General features: G+C 43.5%; 1 protein-coding gene and 1 long non-coding RNA gene across 6 annotated transcripts in view; both read left to right on the forward strand.

The window, feature by feature from the left end:
- The window catches only part of PRIM2 (DNA primase subunit 2), a 1,404,979-nt gene that overhangs the window by 621,400 nt on the left and 759,792 nt on the right, over nt 1-23,787 (forward strand). The window lies entirely within an intron of this gene.
- Nucleotides 742-1,859, forward strand: LOC138453387 (uncharacterized). Its single transcript, XR_011260411.1, has 2 exons — nt 742-832; nt 920-1,859. It is a non-coding gene; the product is annotated as an uncharacterized lncRNA (long non-coding RNA).

Raw genomic sequence — 23,787 nt, forward strand, 5'->3', positions numbered from 1 at the left:
TTCCCTGCTCACTAGAATGTTCTTTTGAAAAATTGCACAGACAAAATAAAGAAATGTTGACTCTTTCATTTCGGGCAGTGACCTAATGTGTTGCTACTGTGTCTGCTTCTCTATTTCCAGGGCAGCAATTAGGCCAGATTTCTGGAGATTGTGGCTTTATACAGGTTTTGACGACCCTGCAGCTTTTTGGGGATAAACCATTTTTGGATATTATTACAAAATAAGTATCGAGAGAAACTGGCATTAGCAAAGCCAATAGATCTGGATTTAAGAGGGCAAGATTCTTTAGCAAAGGCCCATAGTTTAAAATATGCCAAAGCTTTACACTTGCAGAGCCAAACCTCTTAACTTTGCTGGTTTGCGTTTAGCATTAAAACGACCCTCCAAAGGTTGTACTTCATAATGATTGCTACAGTGCCAAGCTCTCTGTTGGCTCCGAGCCTTATTTATGTTTAATTTCTTTCAGTCGATCGGCCTTTCCTCTTCCAGAAAGCGGCCAGCTCTCATTTGCACGTGCAGGACGTCTTGTTTATATTAGACAATATATTAGTTTGGATTAGACAATGCTGTTTTAGTAGTGAGACCTATGAAACTTTAGATAAACTTTTTTAGAAGAATACCTTGACAGTAAATATCACAAGCTGCTTTGGCAAAAGCAATGCACCACAATCCTGTCTGTGCCCCTCCTTTATACTCTTCACTCCCTTCCCTCCTGAAGTCTTAACAAACATAATGGACCACGTTGCTGCCTGAGAGGGAATGAGTGCAGCATCAACCGTTTCCAGCAAGTTGAGAGTCGATGGGGTTACAGTGGGACCAGCGATCGAATAAGGTTTCAGTGAACCAAAGGATATTTATAGTTGGCTTTGGATTGTACGGATCAATACATGGACCAACAGATTACCAAGTAAATATACAGATCATCCACACAGACAGCAATACAGTGCTGGGTCAGAATGACACAGGATTTAGTTGTGATGGATCCTCCAACACATTGCGGGTCATGTTTAAGGAGCCAGTGGAGATTTTGCCCAATGTTAATTATACTGCATGTGCTACACTTAAGGGCCCAGATTCTCACTATGGAACGAAAGGACTGCGCAAAGTCATCCATGAATCGCCCACTACAGGTGCTAAGACCTGCTTCACGTTTTGCTACGCAGCTGGGAACAACAATGGCACTTCTGTGGAGGATGGACAGATCCCAGAGATGATCTTCTACACATAGTGTTTTGGGGACTTTCCGGCAAACCCGAATTAACTTTGTCAAGACTTTCCTCCCCGTTCTGAACAGTGTCTGTTAGCAAAGGTGCACCATGCCCATGGAGCCACCCTGGCCAACTGCCTCCTTAACAAGAGAAACCCTTTACTTGTGCTGCTGAGGCTATTTGCCATGTTGTAGCAGCTACCCAGTCATCTTTTGTTGGTTGCCTGTGGCTAGATTTGTTTTATATAAATAGATCTACAAACACATATATGTAAAAAAAAAAGCTGAATTGCCTTCTATTCATGAATGTAGATGGGGCAGATTAAGATTCCCAAAGTGTTCTATTGATGTAGTTTTCAATGTCGCCTGGTTGACTCTAGGGCCTTTAAAGACTGGAGAAGAAATGCATGCAAAGAGGAGTATAGGGTACATAAATCCATTTCACAGAAAGTACTCCTCCATCACAGGGCTTTTGGAGGGAGGCAAGCGGGAGGGTGTTACAAATCAAATCACTTTAAATGGTATACCTGACGGAAAGCACTTTGGTTGCATCCTCCCTTGTTTACCTCTAATTATTCTTGTGACAAACCAATATTTGTATTGAGCCTTATGGAATAAGAACCTTTAAAGCATTATTTCTTGAATGAAAGAATGAATGACTGACTGAAAAAAAAAAAAAAAAAACATAATGGAAACAATGACACGTCCTTGCAGAAACACAAATTTCTGTGAAAATGCTCTCCTATAATATAATCCAGAGATTAATTCACTGTAATGTGTCATTAGAGGCTGTGGTTCAACACTTCTACACCTGCATTCACATAGCCGCATCAATTTGACATGCACACGGTTTGTCATTAACCGAAACATACATCATCCTCAGCCCAAGAGCCACCACCCATAGTATACAGATGAGTCCCACGCTAAATTCGGTCCAGCTGTTCACATAGCTTGACTCATTAGACAATTTGTTACAGCACCCGTCCTCTCACCTGATATTTTGAACCGCTGTAAAAGACCTAACCATTCCCTACTTACCTTCGATTAGGCTGTAAATGCACACGTGTTTTCTACCACGCGTCTTACCACCTCTCCACTGAGATTACTGTCTTCCAAAAGGTGTTCATCCTCGCAGCGCTTTGAGGCCATACCAATGGCAGTAGGCGATATACAAATGCCAAATAACATAACTTCTCTCTCCAACTTCCAATTGCATTAGCTTCTTCAAATACCCGACACTAATAGTGCTTTTGCGGTAATGCCCCCTTTATGAATCAGAGAAACTGATTGACACCAGGGCTCCTCTTGTGCTGCTGCAGGATTTAGGGCAGAGATCTTAGGATCTGCCTAAAAATACCTAAAATTGGCAGCAGGCTATGAATTTAGAGGTGGATGGGTCATAGGTCATGCACTGTGCACCAAGTTTAATGGTGACCTGTCTTTCATCTTGGTTCTTGCCACTTTACTTTTTGGAGAGTTGAGTGATTGGTGCACTCTGCTTTAAGAGATCAAAGTAGAGTATGGTGCAATTCACTTCTCAAATGTCTGGTCTTTTGACTCCATGTTTGCCGTAGTGACCTTAGTAGTTGGACAAGGACTAGCAGAAGCAACATATGCCATCATTCGCTTGGGTGATAACCTCAGCTCTTCACTTAGCATTTTAAGTCCAGGTTCCCATTTAGGAAAATTGGATCCACTGAACTTGGTAATGTAGGAAATGGTTAGACAGTTGAAGTTATCAGAGATAGAATTCTATGTCAAGACAGTAGCCGAGCATTATACTTAGCTTTCTTTAATCTACTCCTCACGACAGATTTCAAATCTTGAACATTTGTCTTTCCTTTTTTTCCAACATCAAAAATAACAAAAACCCAACCAAACTACACCTCCCAGTAACACTTGGGCCTTTAGTAGTCCTCTAGTCCACTTCCTATCCTTGAAACACATAAGTCGCTTCCTATTTAAGTCCCTTCCTCTTTCTTTTAGATGCCTTCTAACTGACATCCGACAAACTCTACAAACACTCTCCTGCAAACTACTCGACGAATCCGATCTGGAACCAAATCTTGAATGGGGCTGCGATGCTCGATGTGGTGTTTGTGTAGCTCCACGCATTCGGAATAGGCTTGCTTTTAGCCCTTAAGCTTCTGTGCTAGGAACTACAAGCCCCACCAGAGTTGTAGTCTCTCAGTGCATTAGATTTGTTGCCAGGCGCGTCAGGGTCCAGCAAGTCTGCGCGCGACGCACCAGCGTTGACCACTCCCATTCTTCCTCTCTTAGCGTCGGTCGTTGGGAATGACTCAGTTGCAAACGGTAGGTGTGGTCATACATTAAGCATGCCGGCTCGCAACGATACTATGCTCGCCGAGCAATGGGCACAAAGGCGCATGATTGAAAACACATTTTCCTCTCTTATGAAGACTTTATGGGTTCCTGACCTGTTGGCGTCTTGTGTGGAAGTTGGCTTCCTTGGAAAAGAGCGAGAACACCTGTAGCCCCACATACGATGATTCGATGTGTCCTGAATCTATTGCATCACATGCTATACATATATTACAGCCCCCCACCAACATGACCCACTGTGGCCCTCCACCTAAAATGGATCGTATTTTATGTATAAATTCAGAGCCTGTTGCAAATAAGGTTGTAGAAGTCAATCATAAACACGTCCAAACTTCTCTACTGAATACTAGATTTTTGGATAGACATGCAGTTAGATGTTAGGGAATTCATACTGGCTTGGCAATTCCGAAGACCTTGAAGCGCTCCACTTAGTACAGCTTTTTGCAGCTAATGATTTTACTTTTCATAGCAAGGAACCAAGCCATAAATTAGGCAACCTGCTTGATTGGGTTGCAGCAAGAAAAGTGATGCTGAGCCCGGTTTGTCTGAATCCATGTATCTTGTCCGATCACTGTCTGGTGACTTTTAATAGGACTCTCCCAATCTCCACAATTCAGAAATGTAACATCATAAAAAAGTGTCGTAGGAATTTTATTTTACCTTTATTTGTTTGCTTGGCAAGGCAACAGAACCATCAGAACAGGCCACATAGCAGGGTAATTACATGTGCATACAATTACATAATCAGTGGGCATATTACATCACCAAATCATATCTTCAAATATTACAGTGCCTCCAAGGGTCCTAGTTGACCTTAATCGCAACTGGGGAAGTAGATGGACCGGGGTGGGGGATTCATAGGGGGGGGGGGGGGGCGGGTGTATCTGCGCCCTCAACACCACCATCAGAAAGCGACCGTAAATATGTCTCGGGGGTGCTGCCAGAAGGTTGCCAGATCAGCACTCACCCGTATCCAATGCCCAAGTAACATGGCAGAGCCACTGTTTCATGGTGGGGGGAGTCGGCCTAAGCCACAAAAACAATATACATCGTACTGCGAGAAGCATACAGAGACTAGCAAGCTTGCGGGCGCCACCTTGTAGTGAAGGAATCTCATGAACAAGCAGTTCATGGGGTTCAGGTCAATCGTACATTCAAGCATTGTAGATACAGCTGTACAGACCTTCACCCAGTACCCAGAGATGTTAGGGCAGGACCAGAGCATGTGGAGTTAACCTGCACTACTCGCGTGACATCTAGGATAGAGAGGTGAGTGGTCCTGATACATAATGTGTAGCCTAGCAGGAGTGTAGTGAAACCTTTGTAAAACCTTGAATTGAATCAGGAGAAACCTTGCATTCAGAGACACCTCATGAGAGCGGACACACATGGCCTCCCGTTACATCGGCTCCAAGGTCCCTACACCAAGCCTAGTGAGTGATTTATAGATCCGGGTCTGGAGCTGCCTATACAGCACAGATACTACCCCTGAGGGCATCACACACCCTGTCACCAGCGCAAGTAAGGGCTTGTCGGGGGGCAATGAGGGAAAGTCGGACCACATATTCTTAACTGCGCGCTGCAGCCCGGTGTACTGCAACCATCTGGAGGGGTGCCCACTCAGCCGCCCACGCAGTTCAGACCAGTTTACAAACGAGCCCTGTTCATACATGTCACCTAATGTGGAAAAGCCATCATCAGCCCAGCAGGTCAGAGCAGCAACGCTCATCCTGGGGAACACATGAACAAGATTCCACAACTGCAGGTCTTTGTGGAATGGGCGGGGGTTGCCAATCTACTTTCATATCTTATCCCATGCCAGTGCAGTGGTAGCCGCCGGGCTTGGGTACACCTGTGTCTCTCCACCTAGGTGGCAGGATCAGAGAGCAGAGCTCCCTAGGTTTAGTGGCCAGACGTTTAATTTTCACATGTGGTAGCAGTGGGCACTGTGCCAGCGAGTATGCTACATAGTGAGCCTGGGCAGCTAATCAGTAGAGATCAAAGTCAGGGGTCGCAAATCCACCATGGTCATACGGTCTCACCAGCGTGGACCACTTTAGCCTCACCGCCCCAGAATGCCATAAGAAGCTATTTATTGCGGTTTTAAGCTCGGTGAACAATGCTGCTCTGGGCCAAACGGGGACATTAAGGAAGCAGTACAACAATTGCAGCAGCACCACCACCTTAAGGAGGGATACCTTGCCTCCCAGGGTTATGGGCAGTTTGGCCCATCTGACAAGCTTCAGTCTCCGCTGTTGCCGATAGGCCCCATAGTTATGCTGCAGTAACGAGTCCTGGCTCCTCGTGACCACTATGCCGAGGTATTTTATTTCTGTTTGGGCCCATGAGATCTGCCGGGGGCACAGTAGCATCCGTCAGGGGAAAAAGATCAGACTTGGACCGGTTAACATGAAGGCCAGATAGGGGACCGAAGTGGGAGATATCGTGCATGACGGGCTCGAGATTACAGTCTGGATCCCTAATGTATAACAAAGCATTGTCTGCATAAAGCGAGATGATTTCAGGAGGACCAGTGAGTCGGACCCCTCTATGTGAGTGTTTATGCCATAATAGGTCGGCCAGGGGTTCCATCACTATTGCAAAGATAAGTGGAGGAAAGGGGCAATACTACCTGGGCCCCCTGCAAATCTCAAAAGGACAGGAGAGTGGGCCATTAGTACATACACTGGCCACCAGGCTGGAATACAAGAACTGTATCAATGAGACAAAGCAAGGACTGAAAATGCACTTCCCAAGTACCGCCCAGAGTAAGCGCCAGGAAACCGAATCAAAGGCCTTCTGTACATCAAGCAAGGTAGCCACAGCACTAACACCCTTGCCCAAACAGATCCTGTGGCTAAACAGTCGCTGTAGGTTAAGGGCAGTAGAGCGGCCGGGAACACCTCCGTATTGGTCCGCATGCACCAGGTGCACCATGTATGGGGCAAGGCGAAGGGCAAGCACCTTTTACAAACACCTTAACATTGCAGTTTATCAACAATAGGGGCGGTATGAGGCGCAGTTCGTGGCAGGTTACCGGGCTTGAGAAGGACCGTTATCACCGCTTCTGAGAGTAGGGGACAGCACCCCATTCACACAGGATTCCTCCCAGAGGGCGGCCAGTTGGGGGGGGGGGGGCATGGAGAGATTTATAACATTTATAGAATTCAATAGTGTGTTCATTGGGATCGGGGGCCTTGTTGGGGGACAAAGCATCGATAGCATGAGCTATTTCCTCAACCTCCATGGGGCGGTTGAGGGCGTCCCTGATTTTGTCTGAGAGCACCGACAACGGAAGCCCATCCAAGAAAGCGTCTGTCACCACCCAGGGCCTCATACTTGTTTGTATAAAGCGATGCATTAAAGGAGCTGAAAACCTCATTTACTTCTGTCGGTGTGAACCAGCGCACCCTCAGAGGTTTCCATCAGTGGGATATGTCGCCCACCCTCCTGGCTCACCACCCTGGCCAAAAGGCCCCCCGGTCTCTCTCCCTCGCCATACTGTTATGCAGCTATCGGGTTGTCCAGGAACTTCAGCTCCTTATCCACTGCCTCCCTGCCCCCAGGGTTGTGGACGTTGGGTTTTGTTACATAGTGGTAGAATAACATTTACAGATCAATCAGTGCAGTCAAAGGACTGTGTGACGGGTATATACATACAATGTGAATAATCAATGCTTTCAGCTCGTCGTTATGCAGTTACATAGTCGTAGAACAACATTTACAGATCAAAACAATGGACTCTGGCAGATATATATATATATATATATATATATATATATATATATATATATATATATATGAGTAATCAATACACGGATAAACATTTCATAGTTTACAAGGTTGAGGCTCAGCATGGAGAGGTGGTGTATCTATTTGCAACACGATAATGGGTGGTGCAAGGGCGAGGAGAGACAGTGGAGACACTGGAAAGAATTAGTTGTCATTTTCTCTCAGCCGTTTAATCATGTATCTGAAGTTTAGAAAGGTTTGGTCCGCCCTCAGGAAGGGGGGAGGGAGTTCCATAGCTTCGCTGCTTTGTCTGGGAAGCTGCTCCCTCCAGCTTTGGTCAGTTTAAACCTGGGTACAACTGGACAGTTTGTATTTGCAGTCCTAGTGGGACGGCTAGTGATTTTTCTATTGATTCTCTCCCTGAGGTAGCGAGGTGCAGCGCTAAGACATTTGTGTGTCAATGAGGCAGTTTTTAGCAGAAAGTTTTTAGCAGAAAGTTGTCGCTAGTGGACAGCCATTTATTCTGTCTTCTTACCTCTGATATGTGTTCTTTTCTAGATAGACCCTGTGCTGCTCTGAGGGCATTATTCTGGAGAATTTGGATCTTGTTGATAGTGTACTTACTGGCGCCCAAGTATAAGGATTTACAATACTCCAATTTGGACAAAATTAGAGCGCGGGCCAGAATGTTACAGCTATTCTTAGATAAGAATAGTTTGCCAGCTCTGATCAGCTTACATGTGTAAGCAGTGGCGGAGGCCATGGAGTTAACCTATCCGTGGCATACGTTGTTTCAAGCTGTTTTTTAAGAGAGATCCCACATATCTGGATATTTCTGCGTATTGCCTTAAGGATCCCTGCTTCCTTGGTCAAGGCCATACTGCGGATATATGCTTTAAAAGCATCCCAGAGGACGGCAAGGGAGCTCACTTAGCCCGTATTGATGTTGAAATAGTCAGTCACACATTACCCCAGTTCAGCCCCGAGTACGAGGTCTTGTAGTGCAGGATTTATGTTGCTCCACATACAATTGCAGCTTGTGCATCTTAGAGTAGCCGCCCAATCCTCACATTCCAGCTCATGCATTCCAATAAATCGGGGGCCTTCTGACCCTTGTGAGTAGAAACTGATGGAGCCCATATAGGCCCATGAATGTCACCAAAATGAACCCTGAACAAAAAAGTGTAGCCATCTGATAGCCCCGTCACTCATGCCAACCATTTTCAGTAACGTAATACCCACCCACCACAACCGCCTCCCTCCCAACCAGGGGAGGGTGAAACCCCCATAACTACTATAACCACAACCATTGCAACTTAGCATGGGGAGGCTGATCGCGCACAGCAGCCAGCTTCACACCACAGCATAACAATTACAACATGCTCGGAGGCACCTCAATAGGTACAATGTGCCGACACAGAGGAGAGGGACCATGGCCATGAGGCCTGGTGGAGAGATACTATGTTGAATCCTGCCTCATCCAAGTAACTGCGGCCAACTTAAAACTTTCAACTAGAATTTAACAAATGTTGATCAAGGAATTTCATTGCTTCTTCCGGAATCGTGAAAAAGAAGACTTTCTCAGCATGCACAATGCATAGTCTGGTGGGGAACATCATGGCGTAGCTAACTCTGAGATTCCGTAACCTCTTCTTCACTGCAAGGAAAGATTTCCGCTCCTGCTGTATTTCAACAGAGAAGTCGGGATAAAGATGGTTTCTGCTCGATCAGAGCAATAGTTCTCCCTTGGCTCTAGCAGCTCGAAGAAGCGCATCCCTGTCCCAGTAATTTAAAATTCTGGTGATGATTGGATGGGGAGGGGCCCCGGGCTTGGGCTTAGTCATTGGCGAGCGGTAAGCCCGCTCGACCGCAAAGTAAGACGATAGCTTGGTACTGTCTAATAAGGAGAGCAGGGTGCTCTCCACAAAGTCTTCCATGGAGCCAGGAATGTTGTCTTCAAGGACACCGATGATACGTATATTGTTACGACAGGATCTGGATTCCAGGTCCTCATTGTTCTTACTGTCCGCCTGCACCTTCCTGGTGAGAGCGGTCAGATCAGTCCGAAGCAAAGTAATGTTATCCTCGGCTGTGCCAACCCTAGTTTCGACCTCAGTGACTCGAGTATCAGTTTCCTCCATACAGCCTTCATTGCGCTTCTCGTGCCGCTCATATCGTCCAACTTGGTGTGAAGAGTTGTGAACCCCTCTTGCATATTGTTCATAATTTTCTGTAGTTCCGTGGGCTCGCTGCTGCCAGAAGAAGGGTCCAGAGTGGCTTTGCCGGCGTCACTGGGCTCCTTAGTTGTGGCTTTGGCAAACATGTTCATAGAACTTTGCTTCTTGCCCCACCCTTGATCATTGTGGTTCCTGAGGTATCAAGGGAGAATGAACCAATGAGATAAAATGCTAAAGGCCCAGGTGGGAAGGTTGCAACCGGAGTGGTGCCTGTACGATCAGCGCTCCTCCGACAATACGAGGCCCATGGGGGTCCCGTCAGGACACACTGGTCGGGGCTGGGGCACAGTCTGTCCTATCAGGTGTGTATACACCTTGTGGGGCTACACACTACCAATGTATAGGCCAGCTGATATGGGGTTGAGGGCACCCCTCCTGGGAACTAGGGGGAAGAGCCACCTTCATCCCATGTAGGAAGAAAACCAGGATAAGAGCCTATGACAGGGCCACAGCAGGGAGAGGATCCGTATAGTGATGTAGTGTCAAGCTGATCCTCCCCACGCTCACACAAGGGCAACCCAGGAGTCTGCATGCAATCCAAGCATCAAAGTGCCCATCTGACACCCCACCCTCTCCCAATTCCGGCGGAGCCCGGAGGAGGCCAGTTCAGCGTTACCAGACCGACGGGGGGGCAGCCCCAGCAGTCGGGGTGAGCAAGGCAGGCCCGCGCATGCAGCGCAGGAAGGTCAAATGGGAGAGCGAGCTGGCAGCCAGTCCACAACAGGCGAGACACCAGGAGGAGCAGCAGATGTGTCAGTTAGCACAGCCACGGGGAAGATCCATTAAAGCGGGCCATGCACAGATCCAGCGAAGACCGGTGTCCATCCCCTACACACCGGTGCGATTCGCGGGCTACGGTGCACCGCGTCCAGCAGCAGGTGCTCGAGATGACCCACCGGTGAGAAGGTGTTCTTCTCCCCGCAGCAGAGATCCCAGCACGTCAGCGGGCAGACCCGGAGATGCAGCACATAGGTCCGACGGCAGGGTAGCAATATGCGTTGATTCGAACGGTGGATCAGGGCAGGCGATGTGCCCCCGCTGTAAGCCTGTAACTCACAGGAGAACGGCGTCGGAGAACGGTACCCCGCGGTTGTGGAAGGAGGGTAGGAGCTGACGCAGCCAGAAAAGCCTCATGGTCGAGGAAGCAACTCCATGTCTAGGGCCCCAGCCGATAGCCAGAACCAGCAAGGTACAGCCGCCAGTCCACACCCGAAAGTGCGCCACACATCATGCACCTCTGAAGAGGCGCTGCACAGACAGCAGCATATATTAAGCCGGAGCAGAGGCACCATTCCGGCCCAAATTTAAACAGGAGACACTGTTTCAATCAGGGAGCATACACCGCCATTTCGTTGGTAATGCGTGCCAAAGTGAGATATATAGAACGCGGCTGTTGATTAGCGGGCTGCAGAGCCGTGGAATCGGGTGGCCATCTTTTCGGCGCTCAACAGTGCTCCCCACCCGCCCTCCGTGCGAGTAGGAATTGAACAGTGTCAACCGTTAACAATGGCTTGGAGAACTAATGAATTCCACTACATATGACAATTCACCACTTTCCTTGGTGGTTGAATTTGTAAGGGCCTTAGTAAGATGTTTAGATAAGGTAGCGCTCCTCAAAAGTAAGCTCATCAGAGAGAAGACCAATAATAAGAAATGGTACTCTTCAGCCCTGTCTGCCCGTAAAAAGGAAAAGAGGAAAGCAGAAAGAATTTGGCAATAAGACCAGTTGCAGGAACATAGAGCGGCATGGAAGGCCTTGTACGAATTATATCGTGATGAAATTAGATCAGCAAAAAAATGCTCCTTTGACTCACAGATTACAGCGTCTGAAAATGATTTTAGGAAGCTATTTGGAATCCTCAAAGATTTAGAAAAACCAAAAGCTATGCTTCATCAATTAACCCCTACCACTTAGGACTGTGAAGCAGTGCAAAAGGCATTTGCAGATAAGATTACCGCTGCACATGTCCAAATTAAGGAAAGTTTTACTAATGCAGATTTTGAGCTTCCCTTGGAGAGTAGAAAGGAGATTAAGTATGAATGTAATCACACCTTCACTTTTCTAGTGACTTCTGAAGAAACCTTGGCCAAGGCTTTAAGCTAAATGAAGCCCACGACTTGTGAGATTCTTCCCTCTAAAGTAATCCTAGAAAACCTTGGAATCTTTCTCCCATTTTTAGTTTGTGTTACTAATACGACGTTTAGAGAAAGTTGTATCCCTGACTCTCTAAAAAATAGTGGCAGTGTCTCCCTTATTAAAAAAGTTAGGGCTGGATCACAAGGTCTATACTAATTATAGACCTTTACAAATGTGGTGTTCTTAATGAAAGTGGTCGATAAAGGCACTACTCTTCAGCTACAAGAGCACCTGGAGAAATCACAAGTATTTCACCCTAGACTGTCTGGGTTTAGGTCCCATCATGGCACAGAAAGTGCCTTTGTTGGACTTGGAGTGAGATGCTTAAAATGATGGATAACAGCAAGGTCGGGCTGCTAATGCGATTAGATCCTTCAGCAGCCTTTGACCTTGTTGACCATGGATGACTTATCGACCACTTGAAGAACAGTGCTGGCTACTCTGATGAGTCAGCTCTCTGGATTAAATCCTTCCTGCAAAATAGATTGTCAAAAATTATCTGGGGGGAAGCCCGCTTCAAACCAGAGAGGCTAGGGTATGGTGTGCCACAAGGCGCATGTCTCTCGCCAGCCCTTTTTAATGTGTAATGTAACTATGCGATCTCCTAGTTACGTTGGGAGTAAGCTTTTCTAATTATGCTGATGCTACTCAGCTGATTATAAATATTAGTGGAGTCTATGAAAAAGATTCTAATAACATTTCTCTGATCTATGGCATCATTAAAAGCTGGATGACCAATAATGGCATGTGCCTTAATGCTGCCAAAACGGAGCTATTAATGTTTGACTCTTACAGGCACGTTCGAAACTTTATAATAAATACTCTGGCTTTTAAATTCAAAATCGGGTCTGTATTGTTAGTAAGGTTAAGACCTTGGGAGTTGTTATTGAAGCTTCCCTTAATGCAGATGCACAAGGGCATAATATTATAAACAAAGCACAATATCACTTGAGGCTTCTTAGGTTAGTGAAGCCTTTCGTCTCAGGCAAACTGCACTACCATAGTCCGTGCGTTGATCATGCCACGAATAGACTACTGCAGTACATTATTGGCTGCTGCAGGTAAAGGGTGTATGCAAAAATATTTAAATCTTGCAAAAAGATGCAGTGCGCATTGTGAAAAATATCCCAAGGAGGGAACACATTTCGACCCACTGTAAAATCCTACACTGGCTTTCAGTGGAGGCCAGGATTCGCTATAAAGTTTGCACTGTGGTGCATAAATGCCTTTACGGCAATGCACCGACATATTTGAAGGACTCCATCAGTGTCTCTTGATCTAAGAGAATGACGAGATACAGTGACTCTATTCGTTTGGTTATCCCAAAGAGCAAACCAGTGAAGGGCCTTGGTAGGTCGTTCCAAGCACAAGCAGCACGATTATGGAATAGTCTTCTCAAAGATCTGTGTGCAGACAGAAATCCTACAACGTTTAGGAAACGATTGAAAACGGTGCTCTTTGAATGACTCTTGACCTGACCTTTTGTATCTGAAATGATTTTTTTCATGCCCTGATGCCCGAGGGCTTCGGCGCATTACAAGTAAACAAATAAAATAAATAAATAATCCGAGCAGCTTGGATGCATTGTACAGTTTTAATCATGGCTGCAGTGCTGTACTGTTAGGACATGCTGCACCTATACAATGAAACACTGACATATTCGCTTCAGACCCACAGTCCCTCTTTGTGATTATTACCATCTCTATATATATTTTAATTGTGAAGGGTAGATAGACAAAAAAACTCTCCTTAACCGGTCCCGTTAAGTGGACTTTTTATTTTCTGTCACTGTCTAAATAGAGAGCACTAAAAGGAAAATTCTTAACTTGCTCCTAGCTATGTATAATTGATTCCCATTAATAGAATGATTTCCGTACTGATGTATTCTACTTGCCCGTCGTAATTTACTGGCACATCAAGGCTATCTAGCAAAATATGAAACCTTCTGTCCATGTGCTTATTGGGGGCTTTTACAGCAGCAACACCAGCAACAGAAAAACATGAACACAATGGCTATTATTACGATTATACATAGGGCCCACATTTATCAATGTGATTGAATAAAGGCCTGGGTAATAAAACTTAGGGTAGTTTTTGAAGTAGCGAGAATGGACATTCTGCAATCTATTTTAAACATGTTCTTTTCAGTTTAATAATTAACTTGCAGGACATGTGTTTCTTTAACGTTATCAATCTTTAGCACTTGTGGTAATAATTCCAATTAGTTATCAAACCACTGGGAATCTAAAGAGGACCACTCAAATGTAATTTAATAGCACATGTCTACTTGTATCTTCTCTTCCACAGGCCAATAAATATCATGTCTCTGGGTTTGAGTAACAATCACACAATTCATATCTTGCATCAGTCTATTGGGATGGTTGCAGTTATACCCACAAACAGATTTGTTCCATTTAGTGTCCACCCTTCCCAAAAAACTGTTAGCTGACCAGGTCTGACTCAGTTAATGAAACTGGAGCTCTGGTGGTTCCGTCACCCCAAGTCTCCATTCAAACTCCAATCCTTGAATCCTGGGTCACTTGAGGAGCTCTTAATAAACACTAGCTTGTTTCCTTTGCGAGCCCTTATCTCCCAGATATTTCTATGGATGAGCCATTCCCAATTGCTACGGCCCATATGCAAGAATGAGTCTTTCAGCATGGGGTCTTGGATAGATTCACATGCTCATGAATGTTTCCTGTTGTCCAGCTGGGAATCCTCTGTAAAAGGAAAGCAGTTTAGCTGTAAACTGAAACTGCTCGCCTCCTCTATAGCCTATCAGTGTCCTTTGGGTCATCCTGCCCCCAGCCAATGACGCTCATCCTCCTAAGCACAACCTCTGGTGGCTATCTTCAGATTTGGTAGCGCACGTAAAGGGGGAGGGAGGAGGGAGGAGGGAGGAGGGAGGAGGGAGGAGGACTCGTCGTCCTCCTCCATGCTGGAGAACAAGAATTACAGGTAAGTAACTTGTTCCTTCTCCAGCATGGAGTCTTGCATGGATTCACACGCTCATGAATATGATTGCATAGCAGGTACAGGAGGAGCTGCGGAGCAGTCACGCCCAGCGGCACACTTTTCAGCACCTCCACTTGTGGTTATAGCAAGGATCTTCTTGCATTCCAAGGGCAGCAAATAGTGTGCAAATCCTAATGCTGCAGGAGTCTGGAAGCGAGGCTCGGTGATGCTGTGTTGTGGTGCAAGATTGATCCTCCTTCGCTGGAGAGGTCGGGAAGTGGAAGCAGTTGGATGGCTGGAACCATCAACAGATGGAAAAAGCGCACCGGAAGTGACCTGAAAGTGAACTGTTGACTGTTGGATAACGTCTGTGCTCGCCGCAAAATTACTGTGTGGACTGTTTTCACCACCGTGTTTGCAGCTCAGAGGAGAGAGGACGTCTTTAAAGGCAACACTCACCTTGCCTGACCCTGAACTCTCCTGTGATTGGAGTTTGTATCTTCTGCCACGCCTGTGTCCCTGCCCTCCTTCACCTTCAAATACTGAGTGCGTAGCGCACCGGAAGTGACTTGAAAGTGAACTGTTGACTGCTCAATGTGAGCGGTGAGGGTGTACCCTGAATATACATATCACGGTACGTTTGTCCTACATCAATTTATAGTTTAACAACATTTTCAGAATGCGAAACTATATTCACTACGGTGTGATATGCCACTGAATATTCAAACTCTCTCAGACAAACCTCATGTTTCCCATACTGCCCACAAGAGGGATAACCATGCTTCCTCAAACCGTGGGCCTGGGAGAGGTCGATCCTTAACACATACTAGTGATATAAGGATATTTTATGCTGACCATATGTCGGAAGAGAATAGCGAAACGAGCAAGGAAAAAAATACCATAAATACCACTGAAGGATGATGGTGAAATCAAAACAAGTTCAGAAGTTGAACCTGTGGTTGAACCAGTGGTTACTGCACCGATAGATTTGTGTACTCCATCAGACTCACTTCTTGCAGCCTTTTCTGAACAAAATCTGTTAGGTGATTTTGCCATTCCCATTGCTAATAAAATTGTCACTGAAATCACGATACATGATGTGCCCGCTAAAACTAATGGCACTACGCTTGAAGGAGATCTCACGGGTGATGTCTATAACAAAAATGGAAATGATTTGCAAACTCCACAAAATGAGGTTGAATTAATAAATCAAGATGCACAAGATGAGCAAACTTGTGCAGGAGTCAATGTGGACCATCTGTCACAATCTCCTGTAATGTTTCCAGAATGCTCTGATGACTCAGCTATACTATCTATCTCTTTTACTCAGCATACCCCCAAACACTCTGATCGTAGTAAGAAAGGATCTAAATGTAAGCAATCCCCTTGCATATTAGCGTCATCCGAACTTACTTTGCAGGCTATGAATACGGCTCTTTTTTCTCTGGCCAAATTATATGAAACTCTCGATGCTAGACTACTGGACCAAAACTTCTTGCTTAGAGAATTGCTGGAAAATAAAAATGTCATGTGTCAAGATTCTACCTTACAAAAAACGCTCACTGAACCTTGTAACTCAGTTAAAAAAACAATTCATGATGGTATCAGTATTGAGACAAAACAGACCCAAACGGACGCTAAATCAATATTGGCAAGCGAGGTGAACAGTGGTTCAAATTGTGTTAGTCATGAAAAGAGTTTCAATTGTACCTTTTGGCCATCAAGATTTAAAACCTGAGATCGAAATCCCAGAGGGCAATAGAAAAAAAGATTCATTTGAGGAGCAAAAGGACATCTTTGTCTCTTCTATGGGTGATAATCAAACATACAATATATTCAGTGTGACAAAAAAAGGGAAAAAGCAAATCCCGAATTCTCAATGTGAAAATAAAAAAACAGTCAGAAATTGACGAAAAATCTAAAAAATAAGAATTCGAGTCAATTTATTAAACGATTGACTGCACCAGATAAAAGAACGCAAGAAAAAAGTGTGGCTATTGTACGAAAATACACTGCAATCAATAGAATTAAACCGAGTTTACCGGTTATTCAATTAGCCCCTAGAGGAGACCTGGATGTGCCATCCAAGGAACTGAGTTATGAGCCACTTGATAACTTAGTAACCGAAGTTTGCAAATATGAAACGGCAGCAGATAGCTTAAAAACCTTTCCTCCTTTACAACTAGCGCAGACCAAGGAAAAGTGTGGTGACAACGAAAAAGACTCTAGAAATACCTAATTTACAACACTAGAGGAAAGACGAGAGGAAATCCTGAAGTCTATGGGTATCATTCTCTCAAATAATATGCAAAACACCAATACGACGATGTCAAGATCTTGCTCCAGCAACTCCAAGCAGACAGGTGATTTTGTCCCGAGTTTCCAAGAGACAAGGGTATATCAAAATAATGCCAGCCCTGAGGACAGGTTAGGTCTTGGGCATACTAAAAACCAATTGGTACCGTCTAAACAGCAAGAGAAGAAAAACAGACATAATAAGTGTAATGATACCACTCATGTGAGTCTTGTTTTACAATGTCGAGGAGGCGATTTTGGAGTATACGATTTAAATCGCTCCTCTGTCCTAACCATCATGAAAAGTGTACAAGCCCTACAAGAGATCAAGTCCGATGATTTTGCGCAAATAGAATTTATTCATGATCTTGATAAATCTATTGTAAATATTTGGATGTCATCTGCTATTGTTAAATACACGATATGGCAAGCAAAAAACGAAATTTACCAACTAGGTTTTGTGCTAGATAACCCAACAGCCGCAGTAAATACTAACAGTACTGCGGTATCTAAGGCAGCCAACATATATCCCTCAAAGCCTATGAATGCATCTTTGAACCACGCCAATGGGAAGATGCATTTAGCAGAAAAACAATTTGACCCAATGACAATAAAATATTTTACAGCAGATGACAACCAAACGAAAATAACGACTTTTACTCAAAACAATGAATCAATGATAGCTAGTTTCCAAAGCAAAACAGATCTCTTCCTCTTGCGTCCTGGAATACTAGAGGCCATATGCATCTCACGTCTTCATCTTAGTCTATTTTAAGCTCATGATATAATCCTGTTACAAGAGACATGGCCCTCTACCCCTCCGGTTTGGGAAAATCATGTGGTAATCTCTGAGCTTGCTATTAAATCAGCTAGAGGTCGTCCAAAAGCTGGTCTTCTCACTGCAGTAAAGCTAACTAGCGGTTTACGAGCTGAGAAGTGGGCTGCTTATAATGGTTATATGCAGCTAGTTTGTATTTTTTGCAATAGTTACAGCATTGCATGTCTTAATATATATTGGAATCATCTGGCAATCTCAGAAGATCGCTTTTTTAAAGATCTGACAAAATGCTTGGACAAGATTGACCGAGACAAACTAGTTCAATTCATTGCTCCATATGTTAAACGGAGCCATATGTGGGGATATACCTAGCAAAACCACCTGGCAACAAGGTAATGCTGTCTCAACAATAGACTACATATACACCAATACAGACATTTTCGTTACTGCTTCTTTGTTTGAAGTATTAAAACAGTCTAAAAGCGATCACAATCTTTTACATCATAAATCATAATGGCTCCTTAAAAGATACTCATAACCGATTTGAGAGTGTCCATTAAGGGACATAGCTATAAGTGTTCTTCGCAAAATCTCAATTACTTATTAGCCGCATTATCCTATCTTAAAGTCATCTTAAAGCCAGCCATACAATATTTAAATGGAGACTATGTTGCCACTCTTAAATTATTTAAAAAATCAGTTCAAAGGTTTAATATAACTCAAACAACATTATCACTCTTATGATGATGAGGTAAGCAATAAAAAAGCCGATTTGAGAAGAGAGATTCGACACATAAAATATCAGTATCCTGAGACTAAGATTTCTCTGATAACTAAATGTAAAAACAAATATAGGAACTGTATAAAACAACCTAGTACAAATGCTGATGCGCAATGCCCACTCCATGCTTCACTCGATTGCGTCCAAAATTCTGCCCTGGTATGGGGTCTCATTAAAACTGTATATGGGACTACTCAATCCATTACTCAAATGCTGTGCCTGAGGAGGTTTGGGCCCAATACTATAATTCCTTGTATGCAGACACACATTATGCAGGGAAAATCTATAATTGTGGTCTGGACGAGAAACAAGAACTATCTTTTGATAATTTGGACATTGAAATCTACATAAAGAAGCTAAGTAAATCTAAAGCCCCTGGTCCTGACGGCCTATCTAATATAATGTTAAGATCTAATCCCGAAAGCTGGGCTGCTATTCTAGGAGTAATCTTTAATCAAACCATTGCTAGTAAAAGAATACCTGACTCGTGGCAGAAGTCAATTATTGTCCCGATTTACAAAAAGGGGGACAGATCGAATCCAAAAAGTTACAGGCCCATCGCATTATTAGACGCGCCAGGGAAAATATTTTCACGCCTTCTCTTGAGAGATTTTAATAAATGGACCAAAGATTCAGGAATCCATGATCCATACCAAACAGGTTTTATAGTAGGAGTTGGCACCTCTGTGAACTTATGGATTTTGGATGCCATCAAACAACATGAGCTGCAGGTAAAACAATAATTGTACATGGCTTTTATCGATTTTGAAACCGCTTTTGATTCGGTTACAAGAACCCTTTTATACGAAAAGCTAAAGGATAACTTATGCCCAAACTACTTAAGACACTGGATAATGCAGTTCCACACGAATACATCGATTCAAGTGCGCTTATCCATGGACGGTGCACTATTGAAATCGATTAAGACATGCAAGGGCCTGAACCAGGGGTGCCTATTAGCTTCAACACTTCAATTTTTTTATTTCAGATGTAGTAAGGAAATTTAGCTGTGTTCTTACAGATGCCCCTCACCTTGGTAAATATTCCATACCGTGGATGTTTTATGCTGACGATTTGGTTCTGTTGGCAAAAAACGATAAAGGGACTACAAAATTTACTTACTCAACTGGATGAATATGTACAAACAAATACCATGGTGATTAATGTAGTAAAAACCAAAATTCTTAAGATTGTACCCAACAAAACTGCAAGAGCATCTCGTCTCTCTTTCTCTATGGAGGGAAAATTCTTGGAGAATGTGTCCCAATATAAATATCTGGGTATGAATATAAACACTTCTAAAGTAGATGCTCCATATTTAGAGGAATTGGAAAAAAATCAGCACTTCAACCCCGCAAGCTTCTATCATAAACTCTAAATTCTGCACTTTCTCTCTCAAGCCAATAATATTATTTTATTGTCAAAAAGTAGTACCGGCCATTCTTTATGGTGCGGAATCTAAGATGTGGAGAAACGAGATGGTCTGGCAAAGATTGGAAGGTCGTTTTTGGAAGAGGGTTTTGCATGAGTCAAAAGCTTCTCAGATATGTTTATTAAGATACAAACTGAGTATTTTTTCGTTAAATGTTATGTATATGTGGAAATTATGTAGTCGTTATAGAAAATGTATCATGGTCCAACAGGATAATTTTTCTCTATTGAAAGTTCTGACGAGTTATATGATAACGAGTGATCATAGAGCGGTTAGCATTTGGTACCAACAAGTTAGGGACTTCATGATAAAAACGGAAGTTTCAGAAGAACTGCTAATAATGAATCCTGAAAAAGCCAAAGAAAAAGTAATGATTTGGGACTGGATAAACACTTACGAACAATGTCAAAGAACTGTTCATGCCATACAACATGACATTGTTATCAAAAAAATGAGGACAACAAAGTTACTTGCTAAAATTTCCTGGTATAGAACAAGAAATGATTTTCTAAGGTTTAGAATGAATTGGTGGCATACAAAAAGTAACTTAGCTAAATGGAAAATCATTAGCAAAACAGAGTTTTTGTCGATTTTGTAAGAACACAGAACATACTGAAAACTTATCTGATACAGTATGTCCCATTCTATTGATTATGAGAATAGAACATTTCAAAAAACATTTCGAAACACATACTGCTCTCTGTCGAAAATTTTTGGCAGCAAATTTATAATACCCAGATCACTACCATAAGAATAGCTGTAGTAAAGTTTTTGAAAGCGTTAAAATTAAAAGAAACTTTGCTTAGAGCTGAGATAATGTAAATGAAATATATTTCAGTTAAGTAAGTTAAAAACAACTATGCCTTATGTTAACCACATATTTGGAAAATATATAAACAAGATTGTTTATATATAGGTTACTGTTCCTTAATGATGAAGTCAATTTGATTCTTAGAAGAGCATTATATGAATATCTGGGTTTTTATTCTGTTCTCTTGCTTTTGTTTTTTTGTTCTCTCCTACTGCTAAATGATTTATAATTAGAAATGTTAAAATTGTTACCTTTTTATATATGAATCTGTATTTTTATTTTTTATTTTGCTTAATAGCAGATTTTATCTGTATCAACTGAAGTTTTTTCTTTTTTTTAAATTTTGTATAAATCTTTATTGAAAAGTTGATTTTATCAACTGTATCAATAATAACATTTAAAAAAAAAAAAAAAAAAAAAGACTACCAGATCTGCCTCAGCCACTGTTAGGGGAGTGTTCCTAAATCCTACTTGGACGTCAAACTTTAGTAAGCTATACCATTGGTTTGTAGATCCCCAACTCTTAGCATTAGTCTGTACTACTCGGGGGCCTTGGTAGAGTGGCAGAGCAGTCAGACTTATCTTAAGAGGAAGATGTGAGCTGTAGGTAAGTACACTGAACTCTGTTAGTAATGCACATCAAAGAAACACATACATTTATATTAAAATATTGATTTATTATATTTACACAAGAGTCACGGATAAATACTTAGCACACTAAACCAACACACATGGGTATACTTTTAGAAACTTTTAAAAGGCCACTTCTTGGTAGTTGCTGAATGCTGACAATTGTTACAGGTCTACCGTATTATCGGTAATAACGCGCACTGACAAAGTAATATTGTAATTGAATTAAATTAGCAAAGACATATAAGATGGTGATGTTTAGGAAGGAAAAGAGTTAGTGTTATACTAGCATAGCCTAAGGTTCTAGGGTCAGTTTCTTCGCAAAGCAAGTATTTTAAAGCCCCAAACGCAACCCTAGCTAAAAGGCCTTTCAAAGAGGCTTAAAGTCTTGAAAAGCAGCAGAAGTCAAATGTTCTGGTGGATACTTTCTAGTCTGTAGGATAAAAGATGCAAGCAGGCTTAACCAACGTTGGAGACTCTGTTAAAGGACTTGCTTAAGGGACAAAAGCAGCAACTTGAGTCAGAGGTAAAAGGGGGTTGCCCTGGATACCTCTACGTGCACTGCAACGCTCTGGAGCGACTCTCTGGTTAGAAGAAAACGTTTGGCTGGATGCTCATCAATGTTGATGCTCTACACCCGACCTCCAGATTCCTTGGTCTGATGACAAAAGGCAGGACAATGGACGGCATCACTCAGCAGCAGTCTTGAGGGAGGACCTTTGGCACAGCTTTCATCAACTTCTCTGTTCGCTCTGCGATTTTTGCACCTTTTCTGCAGCACCAACAAAGGACACGACTCGCTCCGGTCAATCTTCTTCGGTTCCTTGATGGCTCAGCTCAGCAAAGACTTTGATGGATTCGGCCTTTCCATGACGATGCACTCAAAATGGGCAGCAGGTCTCCTGGTATTGGGGTTCCACAGCTCTGGAAAGTCACAGGCCCTCAGGAGATGGCTCAAATTAAAGTTCGTTTTGCGACTAGTTGTTCCCACCAGTCAAAGGGAAGGAGTCGTCCTCTTCAGAATTTATCTGTCACACTGAAAATGGGGTCAGGCCAGCAGTGGTCGCTTCAGTGTTTCAAAGGGTCTGCAGGCATGTCTGGTAGTTTTCTCTTTGGTTACTCCAGCTTCCATTGGTCGAGTCGTTTTTACTCCAAGAGCCTCTCCTTTTATTCAGTTCCAGCACTCACTCCTCTGCAATCTCCCTCAGCAGTTTACAGAAAAGGGCATATGGCTGTCCAATCAGGAAAGCCAGACCCCCTGTGGGAGCTGGTCCCATTCAGGCACTCTGGCAGACAAATGACGGGGATGGAAAACGCCTCACCCATTTCCTGCCTGCCCAGACACTCTGGAGCCTAGGTGGGGACACCCAAGGGTTCCTGCCAAGGGCAAAACAAACACACAGACCTCCCTTACCAGAATGGTAGAACAAGGGCTGACAAAGAACAACCACGCTAGTAATGGTGAAAAAAGAAAGAAGCCCCCAAGTTAGTACTTGGATGCCCCTATTGTGCACTTCTGAGGCTATGGACATAGCCTGCAGTAGAACAATCACACAATAGTTGGTAGGATACGTCCACTGCCACCAGCCATAAGTAAGAGGTTGACTATGTGAATAAAAAGTCGCAGGCGCAGAGAGAAGGGTGATACTACATATCCCCTTGGCACTCCACATAAGGTGGTGTGTGCTATTCTCTCAGAACATAATGTTTTAGGAGAGATGCACGGTATCTCTCTATCCTTAAGAACTGTAGTTACTCTAGGATATAGAAACAAATCTCTAAGGACTCAAAGGGTCCCAAACAACTCTGCCCATAAGGAGCTGTGTGCTTCAATAGTAAAATACAGATGCCTTAAAGGGGTATGTAGGAATGTAGACTCCATACAATCGGTAAAACACAGAGAACAGAGTTCCAAAAGACAGTCCCCATAAGAATGAATGAGTGGAAGAAGACTCCACTTGTTCAGGATTTCAGAAAAGGATCCAGATGTCCCACAAAAAGTGCTGCGGGTCTCGGTATGAGAGGGGATACAGCACAAAAATGATCTCACTCACACTCGTTCCCCCCCCAGACTAGGGACAGGAGGATCTACTCCAATCCTGGAAGAATCTCTTGATCCACTCGGTCATACTTTCTGGAGAGCCCACCAGCATTCTTATGTTGGGTACCTGACCTGTGCTCAATAGTTAAATCAAAGCTTTGTAGACGTATAGATCACCTGAGTAATTTTTGGTTTTCTCCTTTCATCTGCATCAGCCACCTTAAGGGTTGGTGTTCAGTTTGAATCGTGAAAGTAGTTCCATAGAGGTGTGGCCTGACTTCTTCCGGGCCCATACAATAGAAAAACATTCACGTTTAATTGTGGCCCACCTGGATTCCCGATCTTTTCGCTTTCTTCTAATAAAGTAGATGGGGTGCTTCCTGCTTTTGCTATCAAATTGAATCAAGA

Source organism: Ambystoma mexicanum, chromosome 4p (genome assembly GCF_040938575.1).
Source record: "Ambystoma mexicanum isolate Mex_15411 chromosome 4p, UKY_AmexF1_1, whole genome shotgun sequence".
Classification (NCBI taxonomy): domain Eukaryota; kingdom Metazoa; phylum Chordata; class Amphibia; order Caudata; family Ambystomatidae; genus Ambystoma; species Ambystoma mexicanum.